This window comes from Hypanus sabinus, chromosome 17, assembly GCF_030144855.1.
Source record: "Hypanus sabinus isolate sHypSab1 chromosome 17, sHypSab1.hap1, whole genome shotgun sequence".
NCBI lineage: Eukaryota > Metazoa > Chordata > Chondrichthyes > Myliobatiformes > Dasyatidae > Hypanus > Hypanus sabinus.
Window position 1 is genome coordinate 45,708,505 of NC_082722.1, and position 24,148 is coordinate 45,732,652.

General features: G+C 42.8%; 1 long non-coding RNA gene across 1 annotated transcript in view; it reads right to left on the bottom strand.

Moving 5' to 3' along the window:
* Window positions 1-8,319: 8,319 nt before the first annotated feature.
* The window catches only part of LOC132406873 (uncharacterized), a 72,131-nt gene continuing 56,302 nt past the window's right edge, over window positions 8,320-24,148 (bottom strand). The window contains exons 2-5 of the long non-coding RNA XR_009516295.1: window positions 10,413-10,511; window positions 9,572-9,735; window positions 9,386-9,494; window positions 8,320-9,299 (exon numbers count right to left, since the gene is read on the bottom strand). This is a non-coding gene — a long non-coding RNA (uncharacterized LOC132406873). The remainder of the gene's footprint in view (window positions 9,300-9,385; window positions 9,495-9,571; window positions 9,736-10,412; window positions 10,512-24,148) is intronic.

Here is a 24,148-nt window from a genome sequence, read left to right on the forward strand (position 1 = left end):
GGCAATTTTCCACAGCGTTGGGTGTTGCAATTGCACTTGAAAAGTTTAGTTAAGCTGCAGCTAGTTCTGTCACTCAGGTCTTCAGGAACACAGCTGGAATATTGTCTGGTCTGGGATATTGTCTAGTCTGGGATGTTGTCTGGACTGGGATGTTGTCTGGTCTGGGATATTGTCTGGTCTGGGATGTTGTCTGGACTGGGATGTTGTCTGGTCTGGGATGTTGTCTGGTCTGGGATATTGTCTGGTCTGGGATGTTGTCTGGTCTGGGATATTGTCTGGTCTGGGATGTTGTCTGGACTGGGATGTTGTCTGGTCTGAGATGTTGTCTGGTCTGCAGCCTTTGCTGCATCCATCCACTCTCCTCAGTCAATTCTTGATATCACTTGGAGTGAATCGTATTGTTCAGAGTCTGGTATATATGACAGTGGGGGATTGCTGCAGGAAGCTGAGATGGATAATATATCCCACACTTCTAGCTGAATGTGCTTGCAAGTTCTTCAGCCTTTTCTTTAGCACACACATGCTGGGTCCTGCTGTTACTGAGGGTGAAAGTGTTCATTCAACTTCCTTCTGCCATTAGCTGTTCAATTATCCATCTGTATTGATGACCGGATGTGGTGGAGCTGCTGAGTTTTGTTCTGATACATTGTCTATGCTATTTTTGTTGTTTGGAATGGAAGTGGTCTATATTGTAAGTTCGCAGGTTGGCACTTAATCATTTTTAGATGTGATTGGTGCTGCTCCTGGCACATTCTACTTCACTGCTCATCGAACTTTATTTCATCCCCAGCTTTGTTTTAATAGGAGAGTGAAGGATACACAGGGGCAAAGATTACAAACTGTATTGGTGTTCACTTCTGATGCTGCTGAATGTCTCCAGAACTTCATGAATAGCCAGATTTGTGATGCCAGGTCTGTTCTCAGACCATTTCCTGCCTTTCCTTTATTTGGGAACTCGGCATACATTGTGGTATGAATCTTACCACTTTAGCATGGCTTGGTTTCCTTACTCTCTCCTCTATCCTCACTCATTGGCCTCTATCTGCATCTTCTCCACACAGATCAGCTGTAATTTACATGGCTTCACTGCCATCTCTTACATGGTAACCAGCTGCAGTTTTGAAAGAGGGAGATTAAAGGTTAGCTTTATTTGATATAAGTACATTAAAACATACAGTGAAATGCGTCATCTGTATCAAATTAAAGCATCAAGGATTGTGTTAGGCCCCCAGGTGTCGCCATGTTTCCAACGCCAACATAACATGTCCACAACTCACCAACACTAACTGTACATCTTTGGAATGTGGGAGGAAACCAGAGCCCCTGGAGGAAATCCATGCAGTCATGGGGATAATGTACAATCTCCTTACAGTCAGCTGTGGGAATCGAACCGGCGTGGGCGATCGCTGGCACTAATCGCTACTCTACCATGCCATTTCAATCCTCCACACCTCAACACATAGATTTTCCTTTTATTCCATCCCCTTTTTATTTCAACTTAAACACACATTTTCTTACTTTTCCAGCTCCAATGAAATGCTTTGAGTGAAACATTAAACCTGCTTCCCTTTATACAGATGCTGCCTACCCTCCTGAAAATCTTCACCAATTTCATTATTAAAGTTTTACAGCACAGAGACTGGCCCCTACACCAATTTTATTTTGCCTATGTGTCATTCTATACCTAACTTATTTAGGTGTCAAAATCAATGAAACTTTTAAAATGCATTTAGGATCCAATTTACCTATTTTTCTCAACAGCTTTGTACAATTTGTTACTATACAAGTATTGTCAGATTTTCTTTTGAGAGTTCCAATTAAATTTACTTGTAATTTACTGCCACCACACTTGTAGGCAGATTACAATAACTCACTATGACTATGTAAGAAATGATGCCTCATCTCCCTTCCAGTTGTTTTGCCATTTACTTTGGTTATCAATGCTTCTGTCACTAGAAACATCCACTTATTTACTCTATCAAAACTATTAATGTTTTTTGAATACTTCTATCAAATTTCCCCTTTGTTCCAGCATTATTCAGTTGTTTAATTGATAGTAGTGTCCATCATATCACTGCCGAATTTCCACTGCAGTTAGACACCAACATGCTGCTGTCAAGGAGAAAGGAAGGATAGATTGTTTGGTTGTGAGATGTTTAGATTCAAGCCATATATCTGAAGTGTCCATCAAGCTGGAGAAATGTCAGGGTTTTCCAGTATGTTGCAAGTAATGTGTGTGGTTACTCCACAGAAGGGCATGACAACATATAAATAGGAGGGTTTCTTATTGTGACTGCTTTCCCTAACTAGGCCTTAATTAGTGCATTTCCTAATTTATTGAATTTATGCAATACATAAAATGGGATAGACTCTTCAAAAGCTCTTTCCTCAAAGAATGGAGTGTAATATTTTTGCCAAAATAATACAAAGCTTGCAATCAATCAGAACTAAAAGTGGCGGACAAATGGAACTAAGATTGAAATCGAAACTTTACCAGTTTCTTCCTGGGGACACTTTCTAACATTGATTACTATTCAAAATGTGGACTAATAAAGATATGTACATTGCAAAATAGAGAATAATAATACTAAAAAGAGTAAACACGACAGGAAATTAAATCCGAACAAAGCTTAAAAAGCTTCTTTACGTTCTGAACGTTGGATTTAAATATCACCTTACTGCCTGAGAAGACACATTCTATTCTATTAATGACTACAGCAGCAGAGAGCTTTAGCGGATTTTTTTAAACAAAATGAACTGCAAGCTCCACAAAAGCTTTCAAGAAACACTAATTGGAAATACCTAGCTAATGCCAGCAAGTCAAACAGAGGAAACATTAAGTTATTATTTTTAATAATGTTTACAAGTATATACAGCCTTTTTCCACCTAGTGAAAAATGTTAGCCTTGGCAAAATGTGGCAGTGCAACTTTTCACTGGTGACGCTGCTCATCTTCTCTCTGATAGCAATCATTAGTTTTATTTTTTAACCCAGTCTTCAAATGAAGACAGATGAGAAGCCGAGTTTTAAACGCACAGTGTTTATGTACAGGAAAAATGGCTGTAAGATTACAAAGTAGGGTGTTTAAAGGCCGTCCTAATGCTACGGAAGAGTATTCTTCAAAAATAACCAGTACAGCTGCTCAAGGACAAGGCTGTATTAAAGCAAGTGGAAAAAAATAGAGATTTAGACCAGCAAAACAACTGAGAAATTCGAAAGATTCCAGTGCAGTGAATCAATATATAATGAATACATTATTTCAATTAAGATAAAACAATTCCCTTTTATTTTTATGATATTCATATTTTACATCATGAGAAAGTTCATTTTGTGTCTAATTTTACAAGGTTACAGCAACTGAAGTTCCATCTGAATGCTGTTCACACCTCGTTTAATTGTGAGATCCCTGGCCAGCAGTTAATTTTATAATCTATTCTCTGACCTGTGGACACCTGAGCACGATTCACACTTCAGCCTTTTGTGCCAATCAGCTTTTTCTCCCCCTTCTCTCTTGTTTTTGACCTGTTGTGCTAAATTTCTGCAATGTTTCATCTCTGATTTAATCAACCGCCATCTCTTTTTCATTTGGCTTCCTACTCTTTATTTTTATAATCTCACTGGCAGAACACAGCCCGCTGATGTCATCAGGTTTGTATGAAAATTGGTAATTAGTCTATGCATTGCTATTCCTTTCCCGTACCCCGCGCCCCCCCCCCCCCCACGTGCAAATTTAGCTCTCTGAGAGAGCAGCTCTAACCTAGTTCCTTTTAAATTATGGTCACATCGACAACATTGATGTCTGCAATCCAGCTTCAGCCACTTAAGAGGTCAGAGGCCCTGAAATCTGCAAATACTCCGAACCACATTTACGATTCTCGCTGATCACCTATGAAGGTAATTGGTGTTAAATATGAGCTGAGCCCTCAGTTCAAACATGCTTTCAGACCTCACCTTTCTTAATTATTTCTTCTGGAGAGTTGACTGATTCCAACAAATTTTTTATGTGTCTGAATTTATAAATCCTCCCCCCCCCCCCCATATTCTTGCAGTCTGCCATGGAACCTGCAGTGAATCTTTGAAAATAAATGTAGGAAGCTGAGAAAAAATATTTGATCCTATCAGGGTTAACAGTGTTTATTTCCTGATGATGTTATGGATATTTTCCAACTTTGCAATCATGCATTTAACATTTTTAAATAACAAACTCCTGAGCTCATTTCGTTTGTTTCTCGTTTATCCAGGACCCCAGCAGGATCAAAAGGGTGGCTCCTGAACATTTGTGATGAGATGACAATATGGGCCTAACCAATACAGGATGAACACAAAATTTGTGCCCTGACCTCATTATTGTGATTTCAGAAACTAAGCAATGCTAACCACATTGTTGATCACCTTAATTCAACATCAGTGGGGTCAGTTTTGTGAGTGGTTAGCACAAAATGAATCTTGCTAGTGCTGACTGAGCCATACTTAGTTCTCTGAACAGTAAGTGCTTTGTGATGGGATTCAGGATTTGGCAGCCTGGTGGGAAAGGTGGCAAGCCATTGGTGAGGGACGATGCCCCAGTCTACCGCAGCTCTCCAAGTCCGGTTTACAAGATGAGAAGAGACACACTAAGCAGACCATGAAGTGACATCGGGAGAAAGTAATAATGGAGGTTTATGCTAAGAATGAAAACATGTGAGATCGTACCATAAGAAATTTAATAATCCTGCTTGAAATGATCAAATCCCACCTTACATCAACTGCTCATGAGCTAGCTTTATCACCTTTTGTAGAAACCACATTTCCATTTGTCACCCATCGGCAATCTTCATCAGGCACAGCTAAGTACCCTCACACCTTTAACATCACCAAGCCCCTCAGACACCTCATAGTTTTTGCATACCACTAGTTCTTCAACTATGGTAGGTGCAACACCTCTGCAGGATACTTTACCTCTTACACATTTACCTCTTTCTTGTGAGAGAAGGTGGCACATGACCAGCAATAACCTGTCAGTGGATACTGATGGTCTTTCATTCCTTCAAGATCATGGACTGAGCCTCCAATAAATCTGTTGGTTGACAGAACCAAAGATTCACTACTCTCTAATTGAATAAATCCCCTCTCCTGAATGCTAAACCCTTACATAGAGACAGTAAATACTGGATCAGATGCCCAGGACAGTGAAATATTATAGACACAAGGGGGTCTCAGCCCAAAACATTTATTCCCATCCATAAATGCTGCCTGACCTGCTGAGCTCCTCCAGCATCTTGTGTGCATTGCAATGAAGTATCATCTCTGCACCTACCCTGTTAAGTTCCACATGGGATGCATATGAAAAACACTGAATGGATTCCCTTAGAGCAACCTAGTTTGACTTTGAATTAACAAAAGTCTCTGTGGGGAAGAGACTTTCAGTTTTCTTTTGGTGAGACCTCATCCTTAATTAAGTTCAGAAGGTGAACTAAGGTATGCTTCAGCAACTGACATCTTAAAATAGTACTGAGAAGACCCCGAGGGTGTGGTCAGGATGTGTGGGGCTGGGGTGCCAGCAGAACAGACGGTATGTGTCGCATCAGGTACTCTTTAACATTTAGCTTTGGCAGACCTCTGGAACTGGCCAGAAATGAAGCTCACATTACTTTAGCCATCGCATCATCAGTTCCCAACATCTTAGACATACTGATTTCAATAATGCACCCCTCCTCAGTCATCTGCTGGTCTGTCCATTCAAAGGTCTCAAGCAGCAATGAGGTTTTCACGTTGCAATCAACTCCAGTTTGCAAGCCCCAAAATTGTCACTGCAATGAGTTTATGCAGCAGCACGAGTGCAGGAATTACAAGTGGCATCAATGGTCTAAGTCTCAGGAGTCAAAAATAAAATCAATTCAACTTATCACTCATAAGGAGCCACTGTGTGTGGCATCCGTTATTCTCGCGAGACCATGGATCTGTGTCCTCTCCAGGGTGCAGGCCTGGGCAAGGTTGTATGGAAGACCAGCAGCTGCCCAAGCAGCAAGTCTCCCCTCTCCACACCACCGATGTTGTCCAAGGGAAGGACAAGGGCCAATGCAGCTTGGTGCCAGTGTCATTGCAGGAGTTGCCAGGATGAGGTTGAAGGCAATGTCGGACTGGCTTAAGGACTCCAGCTCCGGATTTTTCCTCAGGGATTACTCCCAGAACTTTTCCCATGAGTATGGCCGCATGGCAGCAGAGGTTTGAAATCAGAGTTTTCCCTCTCTTAGATGGACTGCCTTCCCAGGCTGACGAGTTCTATTCTACCCGAAGCCCTGGTTTTGAGGTGCCAGGACCCACTTTCGCCCCTTCTCCTGTCAGTAGAAACAGTTCCTCCAGGCTTAGAGGCTAAGCCACACAAGAAGTCCAGGAGTTGGACTTGGTTGTCAGAGGCTATTTGAGGCGCATGCTGTGAGGAGTATTTTTAGGTAGTGGGAGCTTGTCTCCGCTACCACTCCTCGGCTTGACTACCTTGGAACCAAGGAGCTACTATGCTCTGTGATATTCACTCCAATGCCATAGGGGCCTACCACACAATTCTTGTACAGCCAACTGCAATCCAGGTTATTAAAACAACCACAATCATTGCCGGGTAATCCCCCAGGAGAGTGCACGTGCCGGGATGGCAGCAAACACAGCTCAGATGTGATGGCCTTGCCTCCACACGATCAGTTACCCCGCCAATGCCCGAGACCCACTCAGTGCCTGGAACTGACAGCTTCCTAGAAATACTTGGGCAAGGTGGACAGAAGATTAGGCATGGTAGCATAACACTTCATCATTAACCATTTCTTTGAGTATTTATATCAGTTTTGTGCCCAGGTAATCCAGTATATCTGGACTTTAAAACTGCAGGTGAGATGGCATCCCAGTTTAGAAAATCACATGGTGTTTCTTCCATGTATGAGACCGGTGAACAAGTGGGAGAAAGGCTGGCATAGGAAAAGTGTCACATTTAATAAGAATGAAACTATTACTAAAGAATGTTCATTTACTATTTGCATTATTTAGATTGGATTACAATATTAATGAACCTGGTGGCAACAGGATTTTACTACACTGTCTAGAGATTGTCAAATGGAAATAAGGACAACAAATGTAATAGAATGAACAAATCTTAAATGGAAGTAGGAACCAAAGTAAGGAGCCAGATCCCTATGAAGCATTTTATACTGCGCCACCACGTTGGGATTCAGCCAAAGATGTTTAGATGCCCCCCACCCCCTGCCAAAGATGGAAATGTCCAGCATTTCTGCTCATTCAAGGCCATTCTATGACCACACTTTTTTACAGCAGGTGCCTATTCTGTGCCCACCGCTCCAGCTAACCATAGCAAAGCGGGTGCAGTATACAATTATGCTGGAATAGGGTTGATTAGAATGACAGTGACTCTGTCAGAACAGCTGAGAGGGATAATGCTTAGGATCAGGTCTACCATCAGTATTGGGGGTATCAACCCTCAGGAGAGGCACTGGGGGAGGGGTGTCAGGAAGCTGATACCATGATATGGTGAGGAGACAGAAACAGTTCGGGGGAGGGGGGAGGTTATAGCATGGGACTTTGGGCTGAAGCAAGCTGGATATTACAGACATTAGGAGTAAGTTCATTTCAGGGTCCGAGAAGGGCTGAAGCCTTAGGTAAATTTTGCACATATCTGCAGATCTTTAGGCTGGGTCTGTCAGATTATGACAGGCATCCTCAGGGCAAAATGGTCCAAGTTCTCCTTTCATTCTCTAACATCATGTTGTGCTCGCTAAGGTGCATCACGCCAGTAATTTCACAACTAGTGTGATTTGACTCCAGAATTGTTACAAGTTGGATGTGCTCTGGGTTAAATTGACACTGAATCATGTAACACCAGTTAAAAAAAATACTAACCAATTATATTTCTAGGCAGCAAACTTTTAACGGCCTATATATTGCCCTTTTCTTTTCCATTGAGAAGGAGGAGGAGTGTGTCCTTTGTAGTAGGTAACCAATATTGCAGCCCCCTACTCACAAAATCTGTTTCCATTGAAGGTAATGAAATGGAGTATCTGAAGTTGGTCCAAGTGCACTGGCTAACATCCAACATTAGTAACAGAGCATGAAATCCTGTCCCTTATTTTTTAAGTGATCTAAGTGAACATGTTTTTAAAAAATAGCTGGTAAAGTTGCTGAGATCCACAAACCTCTTTCATTATTAATGTAACAACCTTAAAAATGTTTGGAGTTGAGTACTCCCTTACATTCGTGACCTCAACCCTTCCCTCCCTTTGTTTCTAGCTGGCACACAGTCTTTGTATAAGGCCTTGACAAGTAGTTGTTTTGGGAAAGCTCGAACACCTGTCCACTGATCTGCTGCCAGTCTGCATCTGTGCCCAGCTGACAAGGCTGTCTGCTTTGACTAATGACATGATTGATGGACAAAATAAGGAAGAACACACAAAAACATTTCAGTCTGGTCTGGTGTGTCAGCGAGCCTTCATCAAGTGCTGCTGAAGGTATATTTTGCTGCATGCCTCATTACACAGTAATGGCGTTCCTAGGAAAAGCTGATTCTTTTCACAACACAAGACAGCAGGCTGCTTTATGGAATGTGGGCCTATCAGTCTGGAGGAGGACTTTCTGAAGAACAGGCACTTTTCTTCCCCCTCCCTCCAAAACTGTACCTGTCATCAAAATGGTAGGAGGCCAATTCAGAAAGCTCTGAAAAAAATTTCAATGCTAAGCCACTTCTTCCACTATTATCCAATGCTGCTTCAGCCAGTTGTCATCTAACCTGTTGCAGTAAAAGTGTGAGTATATCTGAGAAATTATGGACGTATTAGAAAGCTAGAGGAAAGCAATAATTCAGAACAACACAGTTTTCAGCTAAGCACCATTGAAATAACAAACACCTGCAATTTCCAGTTAGAAGCATTTGGACCAGCCAGCCAGCAGCTGGGCAGTGGGAGTGTGTGACTCTTTTATTTGTGACCAACAGGCTTCGATGCTGATATGACCTTGAAGCAAAATATTAGTACACACAGCTCACTGTCTAGTTTCTGTTGGCAAATTATTTCTGGATGAAACATAAAAGTATCGCCTATTCCCTTTTAAACGTCTTCAAGCCACGATGAGCCCAAGGAGGCAGGTTGGTCCTCGACTTATTTAACAACCAGCTGGATTTCAATAAAGTTTGTGAGTCTCATCAGCTGCAGTCAGTCAATTCTAAGGAATCAGAATACGTAAAGAGCTTAAGCCTCGGCTCCAGCATCCAGCTCACATCATGCAGATTCTCCTTTCTGAGGGAAAGACAGGCAGTGTACGTGTTTCTGGAAAACGAACATCTTCAAACATTAAATTCTTAAAATATAAATCACCTAAAATGATGTCTCATTTCTGAAATAGCCACACTTACATCTCACAACCTCCTCTCATTCTGTCCGGCAGCTGTATGACAAATATGTCAAATTAATACATCACAAGGTATGAATGCGTAGTTAGAATTTGACTGAAGTACCACCAGCCTGCAAAAAAGAACGATTTATCAATGCAAACTTAATAACATCTATTTGAATCTAACTAAAAATCAATATTTCATTACCAAATTGTTAGTGAGAATGAAGAAAAATTGCGGAAGTCGGGCTGTTTTCTGGAACCGAAGCATCAGGAGTTCAATCTGAAGACGGAATGATTCATGACCGGGAGCTGGTGAAAGGGTGAAGGAGGACGAATGCTGAGAACTTCGAGGGCTCTCTCCAATGTGACCTTGGTAGGGAAAAGAAATACATAAGAAAATGAAAGCGACTGTCAATTCCCAACAGGGACAGATCACACAATAGATCAAGCAGAACCCAGGGTAGGGGGGGTGGAGGTGGAGGGGTTTATTAGGAGAAAAATATGTTGACTTTTTAGTCACTGATAAAAAATATTACTGAGCTCCACTCAGATTATTTTATGGAAATAAATCCAGTTTTGTTGCATTTAAAAACCTTTGAGGTAATGTTCTGCAATGTGTTTTACAATATCATATTTTGGATAATTCCAGCCTTTCAAAAAAGCACAAAGGATTTAAATAATTTAAATATTCTGGTATTTAACAACTGTTAACATGTTTAACTGATTAGTTCTGCACCACTTCACATGTTTGTATCTTTAATTATTTATTCATTTATCTTAATTGCTAACAACAATATTCCCGCACACCAAGGGGGAAGGTGGCCCTTGCAATTGTTATCTTCTGTAGGAGCTATCGGTTTGCATGCTTAAATAAATCTAAATGGACGAAATGCTACAGCAAGACATCACAGCTGGATGCAGTGCTCAGATACTGTGCCTTTTATAGCCCCATATTGAAATGTATAACAAAATGACAGCACATTGTCCCCTGGTTAGATTTCTATACTCATTTCTTCCTGATCATTGTTCTGTTAAAAGTTACTTACATTTTATTGCAGTCATCTATTTAGTGACAGTCTTGCTTCTAAATCAGCCTGAATACACAGGGATTACTGGTTGGATGATTTTGAATATATGAAACTGACCTGAAATTGACAGGTAGGTTGTTAGAAACTGCAGCTTTAACAGCAATTTATATTGACACTCACTTAAAACACATCCCAGGCCACAGTGTGTAAATTTGGAAAGTATCTTCGGCATGTTAAACATGCGCATATTATTTGAGCGACCAACCATCCTATAATGTATATATTAAGCAGCATTAACAGTAAATGGAAATAGGCAAAACACAACTGAAAGATGGTGGGTCATTTATTTCAAATATAATATGAGTTTGAATGCAACTCCATGAGGCTACATAAACCTCACTTGCACTACATGGAGTTGCTTTACCTGCACTACACAGGTTATTAGGGTAGATAGATACTAAGAAGGGTGCTCTGATATCTTGCCCAAAGATTTAATTCCATGCAGAATAGCAAGGAGAGCTTAAAACTGATTTAGTTCCCAGGGAACGTCCCGGCATATTTTAACATAATTCTGAAGCACAATCTCCAGCAGGCCAATAAAGCAAGCTCCGCTCTCAAAGTAACTCCCTGAGGTAAGATTGCAGATCTCCCAAGAATCACAAAGATTACTGCTCTTGATTCGTCCATCTATTTTTTGCAATGTAGTTTCAGTGAGTGTGTCCCTTCCATCTCATTTATAGGTTCACTAATGTACTGCTCATCCTCTTTGCTACCTCTAATGTCTCTCTTCTCAAACTGATAGATCACCAACTTGTCTCCAAACTGCTTCCTCACCAAACTCCACAACTTAGAAGAGATTCCCTTCAAGTTGGCACTAATATATCCAACATCTCTCCTAAACATGAGCACAGAGAGGGCAGCCAATCTGTAACCAGAATAACATTTTACCCTCAATAGCAGCAGCAGTAGTAAGCTAGCTTCCAAATATCCAAAAATCTGCAAGTCCTTCCCCAACACTAATGAGGGAATGATTCATCAAAAGGACTTTGTAGCTGACCAAACAGCATATTCAGGGCAATTAGGAACAGGCACTAAATTCTGGCAGCACCTCTAGCTAAAAAAAGCATACAACTAAAGGAATTGCTCAACAATTCCTGGAAAGGAAGGGCACCAGGCTCAGAGTAAAACCATTCAACATGGGTTGGATTGCTCAATAATTCTTGACCTTATAATATTACACCTGATGGTCTTGTTAATCTTATTGTTCACCAGGCGCGGCGGGATTTTGGAATAGTATTGCCAGCCTAATGGTAGGCCTATCTTTGCTGCCCAGCAGTTGTCTTTTGATGTTTCTGATTGGATGAAAGGATGGGGAGATGGATGAGTATCAAGGAATTAAGTTATCTTGGCAGCTGCCAGAGAAACTGGCATAGCCATTCTTTATCTGTCTGCAGTGATCAAGCACCAGCTCAACAACAATGAGGAGAATTCCTCCCTGTCAACAAGAACTGCTGCCTTTTCTTCTGGAGCCACAGGAATTTTATGGAATCTGGACAGTTGCAACATAGAAAATAATTCCCTATTGTTTTTCAAAAGCAATTAAATGAAGGCTGCGAACAAATCATTTGCCAAAACAAGAAAGTGAGCCTTACGGGAGAAGAGCATTTAAAGGAATTTACAAAAAAAGTTTGAGAGTATCAAGTTTAGGTAGCTGAAGGTTAATGGTGAGGTGAGAGTAGAGCAAAACTGTATTGTTTCCTAGGTAGAGCAGAAACCTGATGGAGTAAGTGTACAGGATGGATGTTACGAGAGAAATCAGAATGGATTTAGTACCTGCCTATGTACTCTATAACTTGAAGGGGGAACAAAAGGCATAGTAAGAACAGCCTTTTCCCCTCTGGTGTCTGTATCAAGGCATTTTTCCAGGAACATCTTCTTCATATAAACATAGGAATGAGAATTTACAGAAACTCCTATTCATGTAGGCTTTCCTCAGATATTTGTTATTTGGACCAGCATGCTTTTCCTGATGTGAGCTGCCTATTATCAGGGCAAGAGCTCTTCTTCAGTCTGCCAGAGGGTTGTCCTGTGTACCTAATTATGAATGATTCACAATACCCACAGGGAGGAGAGAAAAGACTTCACTTTGGAAAATATCCCTGATCTAGGAATTATACCGTCCCTGTTAGCTGCACTAAAAGATATCCAACAGTATCAACTTGAGGTTTTAGCATTGATTAAAGCTCTGCTCAAAAAAAAACTTCTGAGGTTCTCTATATGGTTTTGCATTTACGTTTTACTATTTATTTACTTATTCACTTGCCAAGGTAATTATCATGTTCTGTTAAATAATTGGGTGCACCACACGATTGACCATTATGGAAACTTTCCTGCTGCAGGTCCTCCTCTACAGGCCATTTTGACTTGGTAAACATCATTGTCCTTTAGTCACTTGGTATAAATTCTGGAACTTCTAACCAAATGCACCAAGGGGGTAAACTTTATCAGAGGGATTGTTGCGGCTCAAGAAGAAGGCTAAACAATACCTTGTGGGGAACAATTCAAGATCAGCAATAATTGGTGGCCTTGACAGCTGGACCACTATTCAAGGATTAAGAAATAAGGATTAGCTTTAATGGTTACACATACTGTACATCGAAGCATACAGTGAAATGTGTTTGCATCTAATTAAATAGCAAAGTTTGTGCTGGGTAGCCCACAAGTGGTGCCATGTTTCTGGTACCAACATGGCATGTCCATAACTCATCAAACCTAACCAAACATTTTTGGAATACTGGCGCTGTAAATCATTGTGCTAACTGCTGTGCTACTGTGCCCCCCAAATTCTAAAAATTCCACAAATCACCACCCTCTAGCTGAAGGAATTCCTTCTGATCTCAGTTTTAAAAGGTAATCCTTTTATTCTGTGTCCTTGTATCCTAGACTTAACAATGAAGACATTCTCTCCATATCTACTCTGTCTAGGCCTTTCAGTATTCTACAGGTTTTAATGGAATCCCACCTTGTCTTTCTGAGCTCCATCGAGTACAATCCGAAAAACATCAAACATCCTCACGGGTTAAACTTTTCTCTCTAGGCATCATTCTTATGAACATCCTCTGCCCAAACTTGCTCACAATATTCCAAATGATATTTGCCGGTAAGTTTTTAAGTTGTCTCCCTTCAATTGTTACAAAGTTTGCTCGAGCCTGTTCAAAAATGTTCAGGACACTTATTTTGTTGTTGTTTTCCCTTGAAATATGACACACACTACTTCCTTCTCCCAGTACTCAGCTTTTTCCTGGATCCATCTGGGACTACTACAAATGAATAATATAGAACATGTGGCGACCCACTTTCTGAGCAGGCGAACCGGCTCACAAAAATCCAGCGCGCAGGGGGAGACTTCGGTAATGCACCTCTGACGTCATTTCCGCCCGGATTTAAATGCCTGTGCCGCGAAGTTTGAATAAACTAGTCTCAAAATGGCTTACCGACTGCGTGTCGTTATTTCAGCGCTGTGTGTAACACATTGCTACATTGGTGACCCGGATGGTCCAAACGGGATTTGGACCAAAGATGACCGACTCTTCATCTGTTCACGCAGTTTCACTAAAACTGCCGACTTTCTGGACGCTGCGACCACGCGTGTGGTTTAGCCAAGCAGAAGCCCAGTTCCAGATTCAGCAGATATCTTCTGATTCCATGTGTTACTACCACGTGGTGAGCGCCCTTGACCAGGAGACGGCCGCCCAGGTTGTGGATTTCATACAGTCACCCCCGAAAGAAGGCAAATATGAAGCATTCAAGGCACTGCTTATTGGGACCTTTGGCCTCTCACGGCATGAGCGGGGTGCCCGCCTGCTTCACCTGGACGGTTTGGGAGACAGACTGCCGTCAGCATTGATGAACGAGATGCTGTCCCTGGCCGACGGACACAAGCCCTGTCTCATGTTCGAGCAAGCGTTCCTAGAGCAACTGCCTGAGGACATACATCTGCTGCTGGCAGACGCAGATTTCAGCGACCCCCGGAAGGTGGCGGCCCAGGTAGACGTGCTCTGGAAAGCCAAGATGGAGAGCGTGACATCCGTCGGTCAGATTACCAGGCCACGTGCCCAACAGCAGACCAGACCAGGCCCGGCAGGGGGCCGCACACAACACAGAGGCAGGAGTGAGGAGGCCAGTGAACAGTGGTGTTTCTACCACCAGCAGTGGGGCACAGAAGCCCGTCATTGTCGCCCGCCCTGCAAGGGCCAGAGCCAGGGTCAGCTGCCGCTAATGACTATGGCGGCTGGCAACCAGGACAGCCTCTTGTACGTCTGGGACAACAGTCGGGACGCCGCTTCTTGGTCGACACCAGAGCAGAGATCAGCGTCTTGCCCCCAACAGGGTGTGACACCCGCAACAGGAAGCCAGGACCCACCCTGAGGGCCGCAAATGGCAGCAAGATATGGACCTATGGCACCAGCACAGTGCAGCTGCAGTTTGGCACCAGCCGGTTCACGTGGGACTTCACACTGGCTGCAGTGGCCCAACCACTCCTGGGGGCGGACTTCTTGCGAACTCACAGCCTGCTGGTCGACTTGCAAGGGAAAAGACTGGTACATGCCGAGACTTTCCAGACATTCTCCCTGGGTGAAGCCAAGTTGCCGGCCCCACACCTGGACTTCATCACGCTGTCGGACAATGAATTCACCAGAATTCTGGCAGACTTCCCATCAATTCTGGCACTGCAGTTCATGGCAGTCATTCCAGACACGGGGTTCAGCACCACATTCCAACCCAGGGACCACCCCTCCACACCCGCACACGAAGGCTCCCCCCAGAAAGACTCCGCCTGGCGAAGGAGGAGTTCAAGAGAATGGAAGAATTGGGGATCTTATGGAGGTCCGACAGCCCATGGGCCTCTCCCCGCACATGGTGCCCAAAGCAGCCAGGGGTTGGAGACCATGCGGTGACTACTGCAGACTGAACAAGGCTACCACTCCAGACCGCTACCCCGTGCTGCACATACAGGACTTTGCAGCAAACCTGCACGGGGCAAGAATCTTTTACAAAGTAGACCTCATCCGGGGATACCATCAAATCCCGGTGCACCCTGAAGACATCCCCAAAACAGCACTTATCACCCCGTTCGGCCTGTTCAAGTTCCTCCGAATGCCGTTCGGCCTGAAGAATGCCGCACAGACGTTCCAGCGGCTAAAGGATGCAGTGGGACGCGACCTGGACTTTGCGTTCATCTACTTGGATGACATCCTTATAGCCAGCAGTTGTCGTCAGGAGCATCTGGCCCACCTCCGCCAGCTCTACTCCTGCCTGAGTGATTTCGGCCTCACGATCAACCCGGACAAATGCCAGTTCGGTCTCGGTACCATCGACTTCCTAGGCCACAGGATTACCAAAGATGGGGCAACACCTCTGCCTGCCAAGGTAGACGCAGTCTGCCACTTTGCCCGGCCCAACACGGTCAAAGGCCTGCAGGAGTTCATTGGTATGGTGAACTTTTACCACCGTTTCCTCCCCTCAGCAGCCCGTATCATGTGCCCTTTGTACACCCTGATGTCGGGTAAAGGCAAGGACATTACTTGGGACGAGGAGGCCTCGGCCGCTTTCGTTAAAGCCAAGGAAGCCTTGGCAGATGCCGCAATGCTGGTGCACCCCAGAACAGACGTTCCGACCGCCCTCACGGTGGACGCATCCGACACAGCAGTCGGTGGGGTGCTGGAGCAGCTCATCGAGGGGCGCTGGCAACCCTTGGCTTTCTTCAGCAAGCACCTACGACCACCCGAACTCAAGTACAGTGCTTTCGACCAGGAGCTGTTGGCACTGTATCTGGCAATCCAGCATTTCAGGTACTTCTTAGAAGGCAGGCCATTCACTGCATTCATGGACCACAAACCATTGATCTTGGCGTTCACGAAGGTGTCCGATCCCTGGTCGGCTCGCCAGCAGTGACATCTGTCCTACATCTCCAAGTACACGATGGACATCCAGCATGTCTTGGGAAAAGACAACGTCATGGCGGATGCACTCTCCAGACCAGCTGTCCAGGCCCTGTCCCTGGGGGTGGACCATGCAGCACTGGTGGAGGCGCAGCAGGCAGACGACGAGATGCCCAGCTACAGGACCGCAGTCTCGGGTTTACAGCTGCAGGACTTTCTCGTAGGCCCAGGTGATAGAACCCTCCCCTCCTGTGCAACGTGGCTACCGGCCAACCTCGCCCTATCGTCCCGGCAGCCTGGAGGCAGCAAGTTTTTGACTCCATACACAGTTTGGCACACCCATCTATCAGGACAACCGTCCAGCTGGTCTCCAGCAAGTTCGCGTGGCACGGACTTCGCAAGCAGGTCAGTGAATGGGCCAGAACGTGCGCGCAGTGCCAAACAGCCAAGGTGCAGCAGCACACTAAAGCCCCGCCGCAGCAGTTCGAACCCACCCACCGGAGGTTCGACCACATTCATATGGATATCGTTGGCCCCCTACCAGTGTCCCGAGGAGCGCGGTACCTCCTAACTATGGTAGACCGGTTCACGAGGTGGCCAGAGGCGGTCCCGCTCACTGACACATCTGCTGATTTCTGCGCCCGAGCACTGATCGCAACCTGGGTAGCACGCTTCAGGGTACCGGCCCACATTACCTCCGACAGAGGCGCCCAGTTCACCCCTAGCCTGTGGTCGGCTGTGGCCAGCCTGTTGGGAATGCAGCTACACCACACAACTGCCTACCACCCACAGTCGAACGGACTGGTGGAACGCTTCCACCGTCACTTGAAGTTGGCTCTCATGGCCCGCCTGAGAGGATCTAACTGGGTGGACAAGCTTCCCTGGGTCCTGCTTGGAATTCATACAGCGCCCAAAGAGGATCTGCACGCCTTGTCGGCAGAGTTGGTGTACGGCGCGCCCCTGGCCGTCCCGGGAGAGTTCATACCAGCCCCAAGGGGGCAAGAGGAGGAACCCGCAGCAGTTATGTGGCGACCCACTTTCTGCGCAGGCGAACCGGCTCACAAATAGCCATCGCGCGGGGGGAGATTTTGGTAATGCACCTCTGATGTCATTTCCGCCCGGAGAGGGCGGGCGCTAGGGATTTAAATGCCAGCGCCACGAAGATTGAATAAGCTAGTCTCGAAATGACTTACCGACTGCGTGTCGTTATTTCAGTGCTGTGTGTAGCACATCGCTACAAACACAGCATTATTTACGCATGCCTGGTGAGCTTGCACCAAATCCAGTCCACCAATTAAAAGATATTTAGGCATAAGAGGAAGTTGGCCCCAATACTGTCAAGTAACCATTTTAGTCTACCAGTAAAATAAAACTTTTACCTTGGATTTCATCTCATTGGTATGGCAATTGTACAATTATATTTATATTTACATATTTAGATGCTATATCGTAGAACATGTCCAATTGAATGTCACTGATGTTTTTTCCAAGAATAACCTTTTGTTCATATGTTTAAAAACTGCTCATATTTCTGGTCCTTCTCCACATTGTTTCGTCTTCATTCATTTCCATAAATTGGCTGAAATGATACAGTGGATTCCGGTTAATTGGCTCATCGGTTAATCGCGAGAGCCACGTGCTTGGGACAACTGTTAAAGAATAAAAACTAATTGAGAAAATAGCCAGCATTCCTTTTGTTTATTTGGGATGGACACTATGCCGCTTATTTGGGATGAAAGAGTATTGCCGAACAGCTTATAACTAACATTAGTTTCTTGTGACTTGTGTGGACATTAGACACTACTCTGTGCTTAGAACGAACAGTTGTTAAATTGCATTAGTTCCATGTGTTTGTGTTCAAAAAGCAGTGATTTTTGTCACTAATGGATGGTGAGAAATAAGCAGAAAGGCAATTTTAGAACTGTTTTGGTCACTGCTGTTTCAAGCATTCAGATTCAAAGATGTCAGAAATGGCCTGGAGTGAAAATGAAATGATTTCACGGCTTCAACAAGTTAGAAACTATGAAGAATTTGAAGGTATCAACAATCATCTTGAATGTTACAATTATAATGTAAATTTCAAGAATGCAATTGTTGAAAGCAGTCCATTATCTGCACTGTGTCTGCACTGATTTTATTCTTAGAGTCAATCACTGTATCCAATGATGACAGTGAATCCTGTGTGGCATAGGTTTTCAAGTGGAAAAGCTGCTGTATAGGGACAGTTCAACTCTCTCAACCTCAGAAGTCCAGGTCCAGTGGTATGAGTGGTCATCACAAACTGGGATCTTCAAAGGTTGCAGTGGATAACCATGACTTCTGTTCCTTATCATGCCCTTCGCTCTCCACGGAGTGTTGTAGAAACACCTTCCTGCCCATTGGATCTCTCTGTTGATCTCATCCACTCAGTCTGCCAGAGCTGACTTCACATGCTAGGATAGGCATGTCCCTGTTTCACTGGGCTATCAGGCCCGCCATCTACCCTCACCTGGTTTACTCTGCCTTTCAAAGTGACTTACCATGGTGTGGCTGCTTTCACACACAAACAGCTACTTGGAAGCATAGGTGGGAGCTGAGTTCCTGGTTGGGACAAAAGGTGAGTGAGCTGCCCCAGAATGGACATGATAAGTCCCTTCTCCGGAGGCGCTATCCCTCCCTGGACACCCCATAGATGGCAGCATACACCAGATGAATTCCTCCATCGATAACTATTAGGAACTAACACACAGTAGTAACATAGGCTATGTTCCAATTTGTTTTGTATTTCATTTAAGTACATAAATACTCATTTAAACAAAAGTTTGTATTTTTGATACCTTATTAACCATTTCCATGAAACTACGACTAATAGGAGAAACCACTTAATTGGGCCAAAATTCATTGGTCCCAATGTGCCCTAATTAACTGGAATCCACTATATATCTTCATACCTGTGCTCTGCAATGCAACAAACAAAATTTTATTTCTTTCCCATTTTTGGACACTTTCTTCACTTAATTTCTTATTTTTACTGTTCCTTCTGTTCTCAATCATACAGTACTGAACTGCGACTGAAGCTCTTTACTGCTAAAACTACATTTGAGAAGCTTGATTTCCTTTAGTGATGAACACGTCTTCCTTTTAAATAACATGAATTAAGCACGCGCTGACATAAGGGATGAAGAGTTTCTGTGGCCCAGAGATTAAAGGATGAGACTGAGGTATGTCTAGTGTCTTGTCTTGTCTGCCCTGTTGAGGTCACTGAACTTGCTTCACCACTGGCCCACAGTCCTGACAGTGAAGAATAGCGTTGTGGAATGATGTCAAAAGCCATGTTCGGGATAGCAATCTTCCAAGGAACCTGGAAATGCAGAATAATATGGGAGTGGCTGAGTGTGACAGATGCATGCAAAAAATGGCACAGATTTACGTGATCCTTTCTGATATTCATAAACCAGCTGAAGATTAATGGAGTGGTAGCCCTTCTGTTGACAAAAGCTGCTGACTGGTCTTCTGGTGCCTTGATGACTGCACGCGTGCAGGTTATAACTCCCTGGGTACAATGAAAACCAGCCGCTGCTGCAATTCTGAGGGTCTTTTCATCTTGGCTGTTGGAAAGGATATTTATTTGATGTATTAGTTTGCTTTGCAAAGGAGAGGCTTAAAGCTTAATGCAAACTGGGATTATAAGGTATGTCCCCTGAAGCAGCCTGGAAGGAAAATGAGAGGAAAAAAAATAAGAATGGCTTCCATAATGAAGTGCAAGGACTTATTATTGGAGAATAAGTGGAAAAAAAAATAGTAATTTCCAAGCTCAAAACTCAAATGAAATCTAAAAATCACGACGACAAAAAAAAATGCATTTGGTCAAAAGCCTAAAAATCGAACCAATTAGTGTACTTTTAAAAATAAATCGCATCATGCACAAATTAAGTAAGTTCAGAGTAAATAGCATATGCAATCATTTACAAGTGAAGTTGCACTATTGTAAAATTCATATGCACAGTGCATTTTTTCAGCATCATCCAGTATTCGCACCTTGCCATTCAAGCCATGTTGATTTTTTCACTTGCTAACATTAACTCTGATTGCAACATAGAACCGTTGTTGAATGTTCACAATACTACATTATTTAATGGGGCATCAATAAACTAACTGGGCATTTTCTCAAGAACAACCAAGAATCATGACTTTGATATTGGAAAATAAATAAGGAAATAGCTGCTGCTCAAACACCTTCCAGAGCCTAGAGTTTTACAGGTAACAGGAAGTTTTTTTTTCACCTTTTAGTTACTGAGATACTCCTATAAGAGCTGTCTCAGTGGTGATAACACTGTTGTGACTCTTTTACTGGAAGCATTATCATGGATATAATTGGCCACCCAGGATGCAATAGAGATCTCAGAGCAGGAGGCAAAATACTCATCAGTAGATAGCCAATTCCCAGAAAGTCTTCAAAACTCATCATACTCTACCTGGATTTCTCTGATGAATTAAGACAATTGAGCACGACTACCATGTGAATACCTGCATTACAGTGCAAAACGCCATTCTTCGTCTAAAAGTGTGGTTCTGATCTCGGCAGCAGGGGGTGGAGGGAGCTGCTGTACAGAATTGAATTAAATTGCAAGAACTTGTAGAATTAGTCAGCTCCATCATGGGTATCAGCCTCCAAAGACATCTTCAACGGATGGTGCCTCAGGAATCCAGCAACAATCATTAGCGAGTTCCACACCCAGGACCTGTCCTTTTCTCATTGTTACCATCAGGAAGGAGGTACAGAAGTCTGAAGGCACACACACACAGCAAGTCAGGGACAACTTCTTCCCCTCAGCCATCCGATTTCTGAATGTCTGTTGAACCCATGAACACTACCTCACTACTTTTTTTTATTTATTTCTGTTTTTTCACTACTTATTTTAGCTTAACTATTTAATATACATATATACCAACTGTAATTCAGTCTTTTTCTGTATTATCATGTATCGCACAGCTGCCGCAAATTTCACAACTTTCATGACATATTCTGGTGACTTTAAACCTGATGCTGATTCTGATTTTGCTCCTTCTTGGGAGTCATAATGTAAGTTGCTGCCATTAGTTCCCGTGAAGACTGTGTCTTTAAAGGCTGACACTCTTCTAATATTGTTTGAGTGCTTGTAGTCGCACTCAATTAAACATGGTTCCATTAAGAACCATGCAGGTCCCACAAAGAATCATACTAACCTTGTTTCAAATATCATTTTAGCCAACTTACTTTTTATAAGGGGATGCAGTTCGTACTATGCACAGCAGCAATTCCGTATACCCTAAAAGGATGAAATCCATTTTCTAGGATCTTGAGCCTGCACTAAACAAAATATCTAAATTTTGTGCCCCATAGCCATTTGAAACCAATTCTGTCAACTTTTATTAGAGTGTTGGACTCTGGGTAGATCGTTCAAAGTTTTAAGTCTAAGATACGATAAATCCCATTCTTTCTTTCTCATATTTCGTACAAGGCAGCCACAAATCCTTTCAAAGAAGGACACTGTGGTATTGATTTACCCAGTGTATGACAATAGCTACTACAGGTCAAGAATTGGAAAGGTTTCATGAATGCTCCTGCTGTATCCCCCACTGAAAGCAAGTGCGATCATAAGATGTCTCGGACACCTAAACAAAGTGCTCTGTTAAATTGTAATTGTTTAAGCAGCAGATACGTAGGAATTCCTGAAATGAGCTGGAAAAGGTGGTTGCAATATAAATGATCAAAATTATGACATTAAGGATATCTATAAGAAAAGTCAATGTGAAGCAAGTATTTTGTCTTGTCACTTCCCAGCTCACTAGTATCTCATTGTAATACACTTAAAAGATCTCAGCTTGTTTCTGCAGATATTTTGAAGTCAGCTGGATTTATTTTTTGTTGTTATGCTATTTTTAGCTCAACTATTAACACATTTGTGTAAATCCCAGTCTGTTCAATTTTAGCATAGTTGTTAATCTATTTACTTTAACAGGGTAATGACTGCATTTAAATAGACAGGAATTTATGCAAACATGTTAACAGGCGCACTAAAAATAGTGCTCAGAGGAAATAACACATTTAATTAAAGGAGTTCTTCCTAATTTCTGCTTAAAATTAGTTTTCAGTAAATTATTTTTCCTACCTGGATAATTTTGACGAATATTCTGATTTCCCATTATCTCTGTATGCTCTCTGTTTGATTGCTTCTTTTGCCACATTCATTCAAAACTTTGTACCTTCTACCACTAAAATTTTTCCCAAATTCCACACACATTACATGTGGGTTTAATTGTTTTTGTTCTCTTTTGCAGCCTCCGTGCAGTACCTGATTTTTTCCCTTAGTGATATGATCGGTTTATCTATATCAGCTCTGATTAGTCTAGTGTAAAGCATTAACAGAAACCTTGGTGAATGCATTCAATTGTTCTGTGCCGTTCCCAGTGTTTGATTGCTTTACAGTTTTGCCTATGTATTAAAGTAGCCTCTATCCAGCTACTTTTATTTATTGTACATTTCCACTGCGGCATATTGCTTAATATTAACTGGTAATACATTCTAATTTGTCTTTATAGGCAACTGCACAACATATTGAAACAATCCTAATCTGGTTTCCTTTGCCCTTCCTTTCCACCCCACATCTCTAATTTAGCTTTATCAACCTACTTGCCAAAAAAAAAGTTTACCTGATTTCAGCATTCAGATCATTTATGTAAATGAGCAAAAATAAAAGTCAACATAATGAGTAAATCTATCAAATAGAATATTCCATTTTTATTTTGGTACTAATTACCTTTTTAAATCTTGCTCCATAATCTAGACAGAATTTTAATTACATGAAAAATGTTTTCAAGGGGCTTGTCCAAAACTTCCTGTGTTTATAATTACCACTTAACATGTTAAGAGGAGAAATGTCTTCAAAGTTCTCAGTATCTTTTGCCCCATTGCTCCAGAGGTCCACATTCATTCCTGACCTCTGGTGCTGTCTGTACGTTCTCACAGTAACCATGTGAATTTCCTCTGCAGGCTCCAAATAGGCCTTTTACTTTGAAAGTGTGTAGTTTGCCAGGTTTATTGGCTGTAGTAAATTGCCCTGTAATAATTGAGTGGTACAGTTTGGGATGTTGGGGGTGAGGAATGTAATTGTTAGGAATATGGGGAGAATATAACAGTTGCTTGAATAGATTTGCACATTCCATGGATCGAAATGTCTGTTTTCATTCTGTAGCTCCCTATCACTACATAACTCCTAGTTATTGGGTATTAAGTTTTTGCTGTGAAGATAATCGTCCACTTTATGAAGTAGAGTAGCTTCCATATTAAACCATTTTTATGAATAGTGCAGAATTCTAAGCACTCTCAGTATTTTATTTACTCTACACTTACACATTGAGGCTGTATGGGGAATGTAGTGAATTTTATAAACATGTAAAATTAATTCTCTGAGCAGGACACAGAAAATGCTGGAGGAGTTCAGCAGGTAAGGCAACATCTTTGGAAATGAACAAACAGCAGGCATTTCAGGCCAAGACCCTTCATCAGGACTGGAAAAGAAGGAGCAAGAAGCCAGAATAAGAAGGTGGGGGAGGGTTAGGAGCACAAGCTAGAAGGTGATAGATGAAGCCAGGTGAGTAGGAGAGGGGTAATAAAGCTGGGAGGTGATGGGTGGAAAAGGTAAAGAGATGGAGAAGAAGGAATCTGATAGAAGAGAGTGGACCATGAGAGAAAGGGAAGGAGCAGAGGCACTGAAGGGAGGCGATAGGCATGTGAGTTGAAGAGAAGTGGTGGGGGGGTGGCAGAGTGAGAAATTGAAGAAGAGGAACTGG